This window comes from Mesocricetus auratus, unplaced genomic scaffold (assembly GCF_017639785.1).
Source record: "Mesocricetus auratus isolate SY011 unplaced genomic scaffold, BCM_Maur_2.0 Super-Scaffold_100025, whole genome shotgun sequence".
Classification (NCBI taxonomy): Eukaryota; Metazoa; Chordata; class Mammalia; order Rodentia; family Cricetidae; genus Mesocricetus; species Mesocricetus auratus.
Genome location: NW_024429206.1, coordinates 9,715,259 through 9,730,917, shown reverse-complemented (window position 1 = coordinate 9,730,917; position 15,659 = coordinate 9,715,259). Strand labels below are relative to the sequence as shown.

Here is a 15,659-nt window from a genome sequence, read left to right as displayed (position 1 = left end):
TTTCCTGTGCAGGATGCTGAAGCTGAGATGACAGGGTGATCAGGGAAGGGTACCATGGTGGCAAGACCCTGAGCGGCGGGGGTGGGGTGTCAGAGCAAGAAGAGAACAGGGGAGGAAACAAGGCAAGTGTGAAAAAGCAAAGGAGACCCCTGTCACAGTGACAAGGCTGGGCAGTGTTGGTTAAATCGGTCAAGGAGCATGAAGGTGCAGAGAGACAGAAGAGTGTGGTGACATATTATTTATGATTTATTAAACCTTGCCTGAGGATTCAGAAAGCAAAGTCAGCCTCAAGCTATAGAGATCAGGCACTGATGGCGCACACCTTCAATCCCAGCAGCCAGAAGCTAGGAGGTGGTGGTACACACCTTTAATCCTAGGACTCAGGAATAAGAGGTAAACAGAACTCTGTAAATCCAAGGCCACCCACATCTATACAAGATTGATCCAGTCCTGAAGAGAAACAGCTCACACAAAGATGATCTCAGCCTATCACCACAGAAAAGAGACAAACAAGAGTTTGTCTTCATGTTTGGTTGCCGTGGCCTCCAAAATCCACATATTGGGGCTCATGGCATCCTTGCAGAGGACCCAGATTCAGTTCCCACCATCCCCATGATGCTCAAGGGATCCACACCCTCTTCTGACCTCTGCAGGCACCACACTGTACATGCATGCAGGCGTGCATTCATACACATAAAATCCCACATGTTGACATTGACCACCCAGGGTACTGATATTAGTTAGGAAGCAGGATGACAGGTCACTAGGGTCGAGTCCTGGTGAGCAGCAGGGAACTGGTTTGCCTTTTGCCTGTGTGTGGACACATAAAGCATCTGTACTTCCCAGCTTCTTCCAACATCAGTAAAATCAAAATCATTGTGGATTTGGGGTGCTCTGAATCCGTGGGAGACAATAGAGTTGAAGGCTGAGATGGCCCCAGGGAATAGATGACTTAGAGAGGCACAGCAGCCATCAGGGATGCAAGAAGCCATCTAGGACCAACCTCACACCTTGGCGCTTTGATGCAGAACCGGAATAAATTCCTTTGTTCTCTGCCACCACAGCAGTTAGGAGGTCATCCGGGTGGCCAGGCTGAGAGAACTCCAGGCTGGGCTTTAGGACTCAGTAGCTGGAGTTTGGCAGTACAAAGGCTCAACGGGAGTGCTGTAGGCAGTGGCTTCCAATTGCACAATTTTGGTGAGTGAAGGCCAAGTGCCCATGGGATGCTGTAGATGGAGGAGTCGCAGGCTCAGCTTCAGGACCCAAGGTGGGAAGAAGCCAGCACAGGAGTCAATTACTGGTCCACAGGTGGTGCAGACACTATCAAAGGCTGTACCTGGTGCACGTTTGAGGAGTATAGGATGACAGCGAATCTTCCTAGGTGTTTGGGTCAAAGCCTATTATCCCTTGTCACTTCTTGCCCATAAATTTACTGTCCTATTGAAAAACCATCCATTGAACATCTTGAAGATGGGATCTTCTGATGGGTCCTGGGTGTCTAAAGAGAATTTTAAATTGAAATCTGTGTTCTGATATGGTGGAGGAGACAGATTGGCACATGCAAACATACACACACACACACACACACACACACACACACACATGCAGATGAGACACCAGCCTCTGCTTTAGGGATTCCTCCTTATCTACCAGACTCTGCGTTAAGCATTTTACTGACATAAACTCACATAAACTGAGGCTCTGCTGCATGCCCAGCCCTATCCTAGGCACCAGGAGTTCTACAGAGGACGAAACAGACAAAATCATCAGGCACTGTGGCCCCTCTGTTCAATCCACCCCCAGCCCCATGAGACCGATTCTCTTCAGATTTTCAGTGGTAGATGGTGTAGGTAAAGAAGGTTCAGGGCTGGGGTTCAGCTGATAAGGCACACCCCCTAGCATGCACGAAGGCCAGGGTTCCATCCCCAGCACTAGAGAAGCCAGGCATTGTAGTGTACACCTGTGATCCCAGCATTCAAGAGGTGCAGGCAGGAGAGTCAGGGTTCAAGGTTATCCTGCTAGCGACTTCAAAGGCAGCCTGGGATACTGCCTTTAAAAGGGGGGGGAGGAAGGAGGAGGGAAGAGGGAGAACAAGAATGAAATTGAGATTCAGAGACTGGATGTGACTTGCTGAGCATCGCACAGCTTATGTCAAGGTTGGGATGGGGACACAGGTATGTCTAACTCTAAAGCTTAGGCTCTATCGGTGTGCCGTCCTGCCTCCCACTAAAGCAAAGAGGAATTGCCCCAGGTGGGTTGGCAAGGGGAAAGAGAACTGTTGTCTTGAGGTGTGGGAGAGCACTTTTCAGAGGTGAACACAAGGAAAGAAATGTGCCAGGTGGGGGGTGGGTGGGACAGTAGAGGGATGTGGAGGTAACGGGTACAGGGGTGCCCTAGGGTCATATCCGGAGCCTGATGGTTAGGACTCAAGACCTTTGACCCTGATTGCTTTACTGAGGAAGTTGATGGTAGGGACACTACAGGTGACAGAGGACTTTTGACATGTCCTGGAGGTAAGGTGAGACCTCTGGAGTCAGTCTCTTGCCTTCTGCCCTGATCTTTACCTCTGCCCATCAATTCAAGGGATTCAGACTTTCAGTTTCCTGGCTGAGAGAATGTTCTAGACAGTGGTGTGTGTGGATGGCTGTGTTAACAGGCTGTGGAATATATGGCCCTTCTGTGTTGCCTTGCGGGTAAGCAAGGCCTCATGCTGAGCCAAAGTGTGAGATACTTGGGGTGTGGTGGGGGGTGACCTGCAGGCTAACTTCAGCTTTTGGAGTCTTCCATTTGTCATTGGCAGAGTATGACTAATAATGTTTATTTAACTCCTTTGGTGTTTGGAGCTGTTTAAGCAAAAAGTATTTGGCATACAAAATGCTTGCTGAATTCTGTTTTGGTTCCTCTCTGGGCTAGCGCCCCAATTTCCCTCTTGGGAGTCATGGTGCTTCCTCCACTCTGAGACATAGTCCCTGGGCTTTGGGTCATATTAAATATATCCTTCAGGGCTGGCAAGATGGGCGAGTGGAAAATGGAACTTGCCATGTCATCCAGAATTCGTCTCTAGGAGCCATGTTAAAGATGGAAAGAGAGAAGCCGGGCAGTGGTGGTGCACACCTTTAGTATCAGCACTTGGGAGGCTGAAGCAGGCAGATCCCAGTGAGTTCGAGGCCAGCCTGGTCTACAAAGCCAGGGCAGCCAGGACTGTTACACAGAGAAACCCTGTCTTGAAAAAAGAAACAAAGAAACAAACAAAAAGGTGAACCGAGAAGGAGAGACTGCATGGAATTGTCCTCTGACCTCTGCACTGTTGTGGCACAGGTGCCCCAATGTTAATAATATAATTTGAAAACTCCTCCTGCTTCAGCTGTACCGTGCGGTTGCTGCCTCACCACATAATACCTCTGCCACATTGGGGCCAACACAGGACCCTCACCAGACATAACATCACCATCTTGTATTTTTTCAGCCTCCAGAATGGAGTTAAACAAACTTCTGTTCTTTACAAGTGACCCAGATTGTAGCATTCGGTTGTAACTACAGGAAAAACAAACAGACTATGACACATCGACACATCACCACAGTGACCGCCTGGGGTGTCTGTCTTTGCCTCTGTCATTGCCCTCTTCTCCTGGGCGTCACGCAGCTGCTTCTAACTTGTCATTTCTCCCAAGATGCCTTCTCGGGCAGCTTATTGAGGTGGCTTTCTCCTTCCACTCTTCACAGTGGCTCCCCCCTCCTCTTCTTCCTCTTCCTTTTGAGACAGGGTCTCAAGTAGTCCAGGCTGGCCTTGAACTCACAAAGTGACCAGGAATGACCTGGAATCTCTGATGCTGCCACATCCCTGTCTGAAGTGCTGGGATTGCACATGTGCAGCAGCACACATAGTGCATGCTGGGAAAGCGCATCACCAACGGAGCCTCTTCTCAGCCTGCATGTTTCCTACGGTGATCTTAGCCCACACGACGCTGCACGCTCTAGCACTGGTAGGGTTTGGAGGGGGTGGTACTGACCCCACGTTTTTCATTCATCTACTATTCCAGCTTTGTTGGCACTGAGCACGCAGTAGGGTGTTCAGTGCACTTTTGGTGAATGAGTGGAAGCCTTGTTTGCCCAGGCTAGGGAAGATGGGGAAGCTGCTTCCCAGCAGCGAGAATGCACGTCCGAGCTGGAGGTCAGGCGGTGAAGCCTGACCTCATCGCTCTGTTTCCCAGCCTGAGGCTCATCCAGAGGCCACAGGGCGCAGAGGGAACTGTATGTACGAGTATTTTCACAGCTTCTCAGACTTCCGAACCAGCTGCCTTCCCAAGAAAACACAACACCCGGAGCTTTCCCCCACTCCTGTGAAGGCAGCCAGTGTCCCAAGGAACAGGCCCTTTGTTTACAATAATAAAGCAAAGCCCATGGCAACTCGTTGTGACATCATTGGCGTGTGAGGTCACAGATCCTTCCAGGGGGAGAGTGGGACCAACCAGACAACGCGTTCAGAACCTCTCTGGCCCCACCAGGGTGAGAGAATATATACGTGTATATTAATATATATAAATACCAGGTGGTTTCTTTTGTTTTTCTTTTCCTCCCTCTTGTTCATTCCTCATTTGCGGAAGAAAATATTTAAATAAATAGAAGTTTTAAAAGCCTCTGAGTGGAAAGCTTTTGTCCTGGGAATTTCCTGTTGGCAGTTGTCCAGTGAGCTGGGCATGCCAGTAGTCATGCGGGTAAACGGGCAGGTCCTGGACCAGAGGAAGTACTAGATCTGCCGACTTCGGCTTCCCCGAGCCTGGGATGCTGGCAAGGAGGATTCCCTGACCCTGCTCTCTGCCCTTCCTCCCTTCTCCTGCTCTGCCTTTTCTCTGTCTGGACAGGACATTCTGTCCCTTTTCTCTCTCCTCCTCCTCCTCCTCCTCCTCCTCCTCCTCCTCCTCCTCCTCCTCCTCCTCCTCCTCCTCCACCCCTCTCCCTCTCTAATTTTTCTACCATTTTCAATCTATCTCTTACTGTCTCTGTGTTGCCCCCTTCCCTGCCGTACCCCATCCCAGGCCCTGCCTTACTGTTCCCTGCACCCTGATGTCTCTCTTTCTCTCCCCGGGCTCATGCTACTGAAGCACAGGAACATGTTAAACTCAAGAGGACATACCAGAGAGGCTGAGTGTCCACAAGTTGCATGGCCAAGCAATCTGAGTTCCCCAGGGTAGGACCCCTAAATAGCAGATGTGCAGCCATGCAGGATATCTGTTTGCACTCAGGAAACCCAGGAGGTGGTCATGACTAGTCACTGTTTCCCAGGGCCTGCAGACCTTCTAGCAGGATGGCCTTCCTGGCCACCAGGCCTTACCACAGAGAGGGAGGGAAGGGTCCTCAAACAGAGGGGTGGGGAACCTCCAGTCTTTAAGCACACTGGAACCCCTGTCCCACCTGTCTCCTTTTCCCAACTTGTGTCATGCCCTGCACCAAACTTCTTGTCTCATCTAAACCAGGCTTTTTGAGTCTCCAGCCCAGACTGAGCTGGGCCACTCTGTGGTGGAGAGTCATCCATGCACACTGACTCGCTGACCCCTGACCATTGGATTCTAGCAGCAAAGTCGCCTTGTTGTGACAACCCAAATTATCTCCAGATGTGGCCGAAGGGCCGCCAGGGGAGGGTAGCCTCATCCTTGGGGAAAAACTATGGTGGAAAACACCTTTGTCCTCTGTAGTTGGTTGTTTCTTACTCTTTACTCTTTGAGGGCCCACCACTCAGCCCCCAAATAAATACATGGACACTTATTCTTACTTATAAAGGCCCGGTCTTAGCTTGGCTTGTTTCTAGCCAACTTTTCTCATTTTAAACTATCCCATCTATCTTTTACCTCTGGGCTTTTACCTTTCTCTATCTTAGATGTCTTTCTTGCCTTCTTGCGCCATGGCTGGCTGTGTGGCAGGGTGGCTGGCCCCTTGCATCCTCCTGTCCTTCTTTTTTCCACTCCTCCCTCTTCTTTCCCCCTTTTATTTATTCTCTCTGCCTGCCAGCCCCGCCTATCCCTCTCCTGCCTCCTCTTGGCCCTTCAGCTCTTTATTAGACCAATCAGGTGTTTTAAACAGGCAAAGAAACACAGCTTCACAGAATTAAACAAATGCAACAGAAAGGAATGCAACACATCTTTGCATCGTTAAACAAATATTCCAAAGCATAAAGGAATATAACACATCTTCAACTGACAGTTTCCAACAGGTCCCCCTCACCCATGGCACTCCCTGTGCATCTCATTTTCTCTCTGTCTCTAAAATCCCCATGGCACTGTTAGTGTCACAGCAGTGTGGTCCCAGGGCATTCTGGGCACAAGAGTGTGTGATTGTATATGCAAGGTTGGTTTGGTTCCTAGAACCATCTGTGGCTGTGGGGTGGATGATGAGCAACGGAGCCTACTGAGGGCTAAGCCACAGGTTGCCCTGTATCATCATGAGGAGCCCATGTTCTTTGGTACCTACATCTCTTGTCCCAATGCTTTCTCATCTGTCCTCTCTACTGGGCACACCACATTCCCCTTTCCCACTAGGCCTGCTTCTCACATCAGGCACTGGTACAATCTGGTTCACCATAAATCTTCCGGGGGCTGGAAAGATGATTTGAGGGATACGGTGACCTGAGTTTAATCCCTAGGACTCACATGGTGGAGGATGAGAGCTAACTCACACAGGTCATCCTATGACCTCCCATCTCAAGTTCAGAAACTCCATCGAAAGTGAATGGCTTCAGAGTGAAGAGAATGAGATCTTGGCAGTGGGGCTGGATGGAAGCAGGGAGTACAGGCAGGAAGAGCCGTTACCTTGAGTGGGAAGCTGAAAGAGAGGGGCTGAAGGAAGCCTAGGGACTCCCTGCTCAGTTCTGCGCTCTATCTGGTGGGTTCCATTCCCATCACCTCATCTTAGTCCAGTAGGATCAGTCATCATTTCCTATTGCCATAGCCCAGGCCTGACCAAAATTGACCAGTGGGCATGCATGGGTTCCCAGTTGTTGAATGACAATCTTTGTGGGTTTAATTATTAACCTGGGAGCACAAGGAACATCAAAGTCCAGAAAGACAGAACAGAGGTCAGGCAGCCACTGTTTCTGCTTAAGATCCTTGGGCAAGCAGAACCCCAAGTTCTTCCTGGGCTTTCCTTACTGTTAGTGCCGTCTATTTTAGTGATGCTGTTTAGAGTTAGTTCTCTGACCCTCTTTGTTGCATCCCCTGAGTCTCAAACTGGTACCCACTGTCCCAGACTGGCTCCTACCTTGCTCTTCCAGCCCTGCTCCTACAGACAGCCCCTCACCCTGCTGATCTCTGTCATAAAGGCTTCAGACTTACCGAGGGAGGCCCCTGGGACCCACTTGTCTTTGCAGACTATGTTTCCAGAGTTCTCAGCTTGCTCAAGGTGACATGGCAGGAAACGAGAACACAGCATTGGTTCTCCAGGCAGAAGGAGGGGCCCCACTGATCCAGTGGCTCTCAGCTCTGAGGGTGTTCATCCTACTCTTTGCCTGGTCCAGGAACACACACCACACCAGCACTGAGAGCTTCCAGGCCCACAGGAAGACAGTGAACCAATGCGCACATGTGACTGCACAGCATCTTCACCAACAACGTCCAGATGGGTGAGCAAGTGTGTGCACGTGCACGTGTGTGCCAGCCCTCATGTGCCCCATGGGCTGCTCATTACATCATCTAGGAGTTCGGTCCTGGCACCTTAGGCATGTACTCACGTGTGCACATGGGATGCATGCACAGCGACTCTGCCTGAGCTACTTTGAGGCACCACTCGCAGCAGGATTTAGAATTCCAAATTGGGGCAACGGTGGGGTGTGGTACCAGGAAGCAGGGGGGGTTGGTAGGAGACAAGCTAGAATTCTTTACAGCATCCAAGGTGCCCTGCTTATGCTCCAAGGGTAAAGCCCGCTCCCCCACCATGATTGGGGATTCTAGAAAACCTAGAAGCAACCACCTAGCACTGCCCCTGACACTTCCCACCTGTGTGCCCAGATGGTGCCCAAGATATAATCACCACATACCGCCCCCCCCAACACTCCCCAAGGCTGCGAGCCATGGAATACATTTCTAGCCACGCTGTAAACTGTGCTTTTGGATGTCATTGAGCCCTCCCGTGCCAATGACATCACAGTTTCCATGGCAACTAATATAATTAACATGAGGGAAAGTACAAGGAGAAAGAGAAGGCAAGGCAGGAAACACTAGAGTCCAGCCTGAAACAGAGAAAAGGACACGGGATGCAGAGAGGTGCAGAAGGACTCGTAAACTCCTTTCCCGCCACTTGTTGGAATGGCCTCTGAATGTCACTCCCTTTGTGGCTGGGAGGGGGTGGGGATGGGGTGGCGGCTAATGAGCTCCTTGGCAATCTCTGTCTCCTACAAAAATACAGAAAGGGCTTTGTCACCTTTCCAGTTACAAGCTGGACCAGAGGAGCCTCAGGTGAGGTGAGAGCACCTCCACCCCACCCTGGATTTTGCAGGGTCTAATGAAGCCAGGGTCTGGAGGGGCTTTCTCAGAGCCTCACAAGGGACCATAGGTGACTGTGAAGTTGAAATCACTGAATAAGACAGCCAGTATTTGTCCTTCAGGCCACGACGATGACCCTTCGTGCCTGGCTTGGATGCCAGCCTGGTGTGAGCCACATTGGTTAAAGTCAGTTCTGGGACCTGTGTTTTGTTTGTTTGCTTGCTTTTTGTTTTTTAAGATCCCCAGAGGTCCATGTTTTAAAGGTGGATGCTATTAGGAGAGAGAGGGACCTTTAAGCATGGGGTCACGATTATGGTTCTCTAGGTCTCCGCTCCTCTCCTCGCTTCCTGCCATAGGTGACCTATTTCCCCCCACCACCTACTCCCACGCTGTTTTGCCACAAGCCCAAAGCAATGGGACCATGAACCAGATGTCTCAACTCCAACCCTTTTCCTTTGCAAGGTAACTAATCCAGGTGTTTTGTTATAGCAACTGGAAGCTGACTGACAGCATCCCGTGTGTCATTTTGCTCAACAGAGGAATACACTGAAGGTCAGAGAGGGCCCTGGACTCACTTGAGTTGGCCACAGAAAGCCTTAAAGCTCACTTCTGTTCAGCAAAGTCCCCATGATCGTCTTCCTCTCCCTTTCCTTCCTTCCTTCTTTTTTTTTTTTTTTTGGTTTTTCGAGACAGGGTTTCTCTGTATTGTCTTGGAAGCTGTCCTGGAACTCACTCTGTAGACCAGGCTGGCCTCGAACTCACAGAGATCCACCTGCCTCTGCCTCCCGAGTGCTGGGATTAAAGGCGTGCACCACCAACGCCCGGTTCCCTTCCTTCTTAAGTAAAGGTTTGTCTTTATTTTGTGTGTATGAGTGTTCAACCTGCAAGTATGTAAATGCACTGTGTGCACGCCTGGTCTCAGAAGAAGGCATTAGATCTCCTGGAGTGATGGATGGCTGTGAGCTGCCATGTGGGTGCTGGGAGTGAAACCCAGGTCCTCTGCAAGAGCAGCCAGTGCTCTTAACCACCGAGAGATCTCTCCAGGCCCCTTTCCTTTTTTTCCTATTTACTTATTTTGAGACAAGGTCTTGCTATGTAGCCTTGTAGACCAGGCTGGCCTTGAACTCAAGACAGTCTCCTGCCTCTGCCTCCTGAGTGCTAGGATTAAGGGCATGTGCTACCTACTTCCTCCCCAGTTAACTGCCTTTTCTGAGATTGGGTTTCTTAAAGTCCGGGCTGGCCTTGAACTCATGATCCTCCTGTCTCCACCTCCCAAGTGCTCAGATCGCCTGCATGTGCCACCATGCCCAGCAGTGTCTTTTCCATGCGCCCCGGGCCAAGGCTTGGCAGAACATGCCTTCTGAGTACATGCATCCGTATGGAACCACGGCTTCATTTCCTTAGTGAACTTATTGCATAATGGAGACTTAATTGGAGATGCTGGAGTTTATGCTACCGGAGTAGCTGATGGGGTGTGTCATGGAACTTCAAAGAAGATGTCTCTATAACTAAGAGACAGTCAGAGAATCATGGGCAGATCTAGACTGAAGACAGGGTTGCGGGGAGGTACAGAGGGACACGTTCTCATTGGGACTTCAAAAGGGAAGATGGCTCGGCCCTCTCCCTCCTTTCTCCTATGGCCCAGAAAAGTCCTTACAGTGAGCCACACTCTCCCCTCCTAACTTCCATCCCAGGCACACCCCAGTTCTGAAATCCAGGCTCACTTCCTTTCCTTTCCGAAGACTATTTTCTTGCCTGTCTTACCGAATCAATGCCTCACTGGGTAGCTCAGGCTGGCCTCGAACTCATGATCTTTGTGGCTCAGACTCCTGATTTCTGTGATTACAGGCATGAGCCAGTATGCCCGATTTCTGAAGACCACTTTCAGGGAGGAACAAAGCCATCCACTGGGGCATATTCTTCCAGCTCAGTGGTTGCTGCACACATGGGCTCCTTTTTAGCCAAACTTATTAGCCCTCCTGTGCCTTGTGCCTGACGCCTCCATGTGAACTCTGGACAAAAAGTTCCCCACCACCCAAGGCTGTGGGGTGGGCTAAGTGAGCCATGCCTGAGACACACAGGCAAGCGCTTGGTAATGCTAATTATTATTTATCCTTCTTGCACCAGGAGCTATGCCAGAACCTGACACGTATTAAATAGCAAACCACACAGCTCTTCTCCAAGCTGGATCTCATCTCCTTCCCAGGTGAGGAAGCTGAGGCAGGGGGAGCCTTAGGTGTTTGCCTAAGGCCACTATGTGAGTGTTGAGGGGAGTCAGACAAGACTAGGAAGCTGGGGAGGCCACAGTCTTGGGGGGGAGGGTTATGTTTACAATTTGTAGCCTTCAGTTCAATTCAGCAGCTCTTTATTCGGTTATTTCATTTTTAAATTGAGTGTTTGTGTGTGTGTGTGTGTGTGTGTGTGTGTTGGCACACATGCTGTATGTGTGTCTGGGTATCCTGCTCTGACATTTTTTATCTTATTCTCTCAAGACAGGACAATCACTGAACCTGGAGCTACAGTGTCAGCCAGCAGACCCCCCAGAGATCCACCTGTCTCACCTCCAACATGAACAGATTTTCAGGCTGCATCTGGTTTTCTTTTTATGTGAATGCTGGGGATTTGAACCCAGGCCTTTAGGTTTACACAGCAAGTGCTCTTACCCATTAAGTCATCTCCTAACTCAATTCAGCAACTTTTCATGGAATACCTACTATGTGCTCAGCAAGAGATCTCATTCCCCCCCCACTCACTGTCAAAGAGCATCAATGCATGTGCGAGGTGAGGCTCTCCCTTCTCTGTAGTCAGGAGCCTAATGCACAAACGGAGGGCCTTGTCTAGCACCAGAGTCTGTGGGAGCCAGGCTGTAGGACCTCAGAATGTGCCACCCTCTTGGAAGGCCTCTGGGCTTCTCTTCTTACTCAGTACCAACAGGAAGATGGCCCACTCGCCCTCCCCCATTTGCCTGGGACCTTCCACCGTTCAGTGCTGAACATCCTGAGTTACACCACTCAGCGCTGGGCAAACCAGAACAGCGGCTCTCCCTGCAGACTGTAGCAAGTTTCTAGTCATGGCTCAAATGCACTTAGTACCCTCAACCTGTGCTAGGTCATCTGCCCTCCAGCCAATGGGAGGCCCTGCGAATACACCCATTTGTTAGAGGAGAAGCTGGGCTCCTCTACCATCAATAACTTAGTCAAGGTCAAATAGAGGGTAAGCTGGAAATGGGGCCAACTGTGTTCAGTGGAGGAAACCCATGCCTGCCTAATGTCCATCATGTCACCATGTAGACTAGTCATAAGTTATTGAGTGAAACAGTTTGAGCTGGGGTTAATATTCCTTTAGCTTCTGGAGGCTTCATCATTTACCACCTAATTCCTCCATCATTCACATCACTACTTCTATATTGAGTCTGCAAACACACCTACCTTTTCTGTAGGGCGGTGGGTTGAACGCTTTATCAAGTTCTTTGCTTTTGAGGGGCAAGGCCTGCTCTTTGGAGCAGAGGATATGTGCATGAACACACCTTAAGTATAATAATTATGTTGATTCAAGCCTGGGTCCTGTTTAACCAGGTTGGTACAAGCTGCTCAGGTGGCCTTAGGCAGAGGCAAAAGTCTTTTTCCTGGCTCATGCATGACCTAAACTTCCTGTACTTGACCTCAATGAATTCCAAGGCAGCATGTGGCCATCTCCTGTAGGCTGTCTGTAAAGGCAAGCTTGCCAGACCTGGCATCAACCTTACTGGCAACTGGGATTGTTTTTAAACAGTGGTCTTGCCCACATTCCAAAACTGGAACCCAAGAGCCTGGTAAGTTCCTGATAGGCTAGCAGGATATCATAGTTCCTGCCCTCCATTGGAAATCACATAAAAAATTACAAGCCCCAAAGGAATGGCAAAAAACCTCAAATGTCACCAAGTAAAGTTGACCAGTTGTTCATCATAGACTTAGCTGACTTAAAGCAAAGTGTTTGTGCATGGTGCCTTGTTCCTTCCTGCCTCCTCCCTACAGTGTGAGTGGAGGGACCCTTGCGGGTAGCATCAGCTCCTTAAGCATTCGGATGAGTGAGAAACCCTGGCCAATCCCTTTCGCTAGTTGCCCTTCCCTCAGTGGCTACCCTCTTCACTTTCCCCATCCTCTTGGGTCGCCTCCTGGTACCAGAAGACCTGGCTGCCAGGTTCCAAGTGTACTTCATCAGGGCAGCTGAGCAGGGAGCAGGGGAAAGTCTTTGGGAGTAAACATCAGCCAGATGGTCTTGCAGAAGGACACTGGGTGGAGATGGGGCATCTATTAAATGGAAGGGACCTCCTTGTCCCTCTGGGAAGGCTAATTTTCACCCCCAGGGCCACCTTGTGGAATTGACCTCCCTGCCACTGACTGCTCTACTGGGCGGGCATGAGATGTGTCATCCTTAGCAGAATGGAGGGATTAAATGATGCAATGATAAAAGGCTAGGAAGTAGCTGTTGCTTGGCTAATCACTCAGGTTCTGCGCTCGCAGAATTCATGCTCTCCAGAAAGCACCTCATATTCATGAAAGCCCCCCAAGCACCTGTTTTGTGCCAAATGTGGTGGGTGACCCCTAGATGTGACTTTCCATCACCAGATCCCTGCTTGACCCTGAAGTGTTAGTACCCTGTGACAGAAGTAAATCTAATAACTGGAGCTCCTATAAGAAGAGAAGGGGGCCAGGCATTGGTGGCACATGCCTTTAATCCCAGCACTCGGGAGGCAGAGGCAGGCAGATCTCTGTGAGTTTGAGGCCAGCCTGGTCTACAGAGCGAGTTCCAGGACAGCCTCCAAAGCCACAGAGAAACCCTGTCTCAAAAAAAAAAAAAAAAAAAAAGAAGAGAAGGGGTGGGTGGGGGATCAGAGGTGGAGGGCGCTCTTCAGTGGAGTGTCTGCCCAAGCTCTGGCTTCTATCCCCAGCGCTACACAAACCAGGCATGGTGGTGCGTATTTGCAATCCTAGCACTGGGAAGGTGGAGCCAGGGCTATCCTCAGCAACATGGTGAATTTAAGGCCATCTTGGACTACATGAGACCCTATCTCAAAAATAAAAATAAAAGAGCAGGGGTGGGGGAGGGAGATTATAACAAACCACAGATTATCACCCAGCCTCTGCAAAAACTGCCTGTAACCTCAGGGCTTGGGAGGTGGCAGCAGGAGATCAGATCATCCTGTTCAAGGTTATCATCTACTACATAGTGAGTTAAAGGCCAACCCGGGCTACATGAGACCCTGTCTCAAAATAATACTATCGAGAACTGGGAGATGCCTCAGTCAGTCATGAGTCCATTTCATAGTCAGGAGGCCCTGGATTGAGACACCAGAACATTCCTTCTTTAAAGCCAGTGTGGTGTGCATGTCAGAACTCTAGCTAGGTGTCTTTGTCTGTCCCTCTCTGCCTCATCTTTTGAGACATGGCCTCTCACTGAACCTGAAGCTCACTGATTAGCTGATTGAACAGTGAACTTCAGGGTCCTCTTGTCCCTGCACCCCACAAGCACATATGACATGCAAACATGAACATACACATTAACACACACACACACACACAAACAACAACAATAATCACCCCTTTATGCTCATCACTCACCCCAATGTCCTCAAAACAAAATGTCCCAAAGGGTGACTTTTGTGGGCAAGAGAACATATAAATCATTAAAGAAACCAAACAATGCCGGTTGGTGGTGATGCATGCCTTTAATCCCAACACTCCAGAGGCAGAGGCAGGGGGATCTCTGTGAGTTCAAGACCAGCCTGGTCTACAAGAGCTAGTTCCAGGACAGCCTCTAAAGCCACAGAGAAACTCTGTCTCGAAAAACAAACAAACAAAAAACCCAAACAAACCAAAACCACAAACAAATAAAAAACCCAAACAATTCCCTGGGTGGTGGTAGAGCACTCCTTTAATCCCAGCACTTAGGAGACAGAGACAGGTGATGATGGAGAATGTCCTTCTGTATATATGTTTCCCTTATTGGTTGATGAATAAAACATTGTTTGGTCAATATAGGCAGGAAGATAGGTGGGACTAGAAGATGAGGAGGTTTTGGTAGGCAGAGAGAGGCCCCAAAGAGACACCATGTAGAGACTTGGAGGATAGGATGTACCAAGTGTTCTCTGGTAAGATCAGGCCATGTAGAAATACATAGATTAGTAGTTATGGGTTAATAAGACATAGCTGGCCAATAAGAAGCCCTAGCCATCGGCCAACAGTTTAATAATTAATATAGCATCTCTACATGTTTATTTGGGGCTGAGAAGGGTGGCAGGACATGGCGGGACAGAAAACTCCAGCAACAGGCAGGTCTTTGGGTTTGAGGGTAGCCTGGTCTACATAGAGAGTTCTGGGACAGCCCGGGTTACACAGAGAAACCCTGTCTTAAAAGAAAAAACAAAACAAAACAGCAACAACAACAAAAACTCAAACCACTCTCATTTCCCAGTGTAGAGAAGAGAAAACAGATATTTTTCAGCTGATTTTTTTTAATTGAAGGGGAATGGAAAGCAGGGAATGATGCATATTTCTTGAGAAGGGGGAGCAGGCATTTTATTCCATGTTTGTTTTAAAATAACCGGGCAGCAGGCACATTTATTCTGCTCTGGGTCAGTTGCTCTAGGGATGGAGTTCCAGCCCCACTTGGAAAAGGTAGTGAGGGCTTGAGGTTTCAGATTTACTACCTCTCTGCTTCTCTGGTTCCCGTGGAGCGGTCACTGGAGAAAGGCTTGGCTGCAGACGGTGTGGAAGCAACATGCAGAAATGCTGCTCATAACTAAATATAACTTGCCCCTGAAATACCTTTTGCCAAGTCCTGGATGCATCCACATATATTAAATCTGTTCTGGAATAGAGAGCAGGAGGGCTCTCTCTTATGGAGGATAGAGGGTCACCCATTGCACCTGCTGGGTTCCCGCCGGGCTCCTTAGAAGGCCCAGAATCCATGAAGGTGACGTGGGGCAAACAGCAAGGAGCAGACTATTAGGTAAGCCAATGCCAGCTGCTGTGACAAATGGACTTCCAAGTGTCTATGACCCAATGCCACAGATACGTATCCATCCCACACTGGGTGAAATCCCAAATAGGTGGCCCTGCTTGCTAGGCAGCTTTCAGTGGGTCCAGCCTCCTCCACTTCATGGCTGTGCCACCTCTCAGCCTCTACCCATTCTGCATTAGCCTGAAC

At 49.6% G+C, this 15,659-nt stretch overlaps 1 long non-coding RNA gene across 1 annotated transcript; it reads right to left on the bottom strand.

The window, feature by feature from the left end:
- Nucleotides 1-352: 352 nt before the first annotated feature.
- LOC110342613 lies at nucleotides 353-5,958 on the bottom strand. Its single transcript, XR_002384739.1, has 2 exons — nucleotides 5,861-5,958; nucleotides 353-1,498 (listed from the first exon to the last, which is right to left on the bottom strand). It is a non-coding gene; the product is annotated as an uncharacterized LOC110342613 (long non-coding RNA).
- Nucleotides 5,959-15,659: the final 9,701 nt, after the last annotated feature.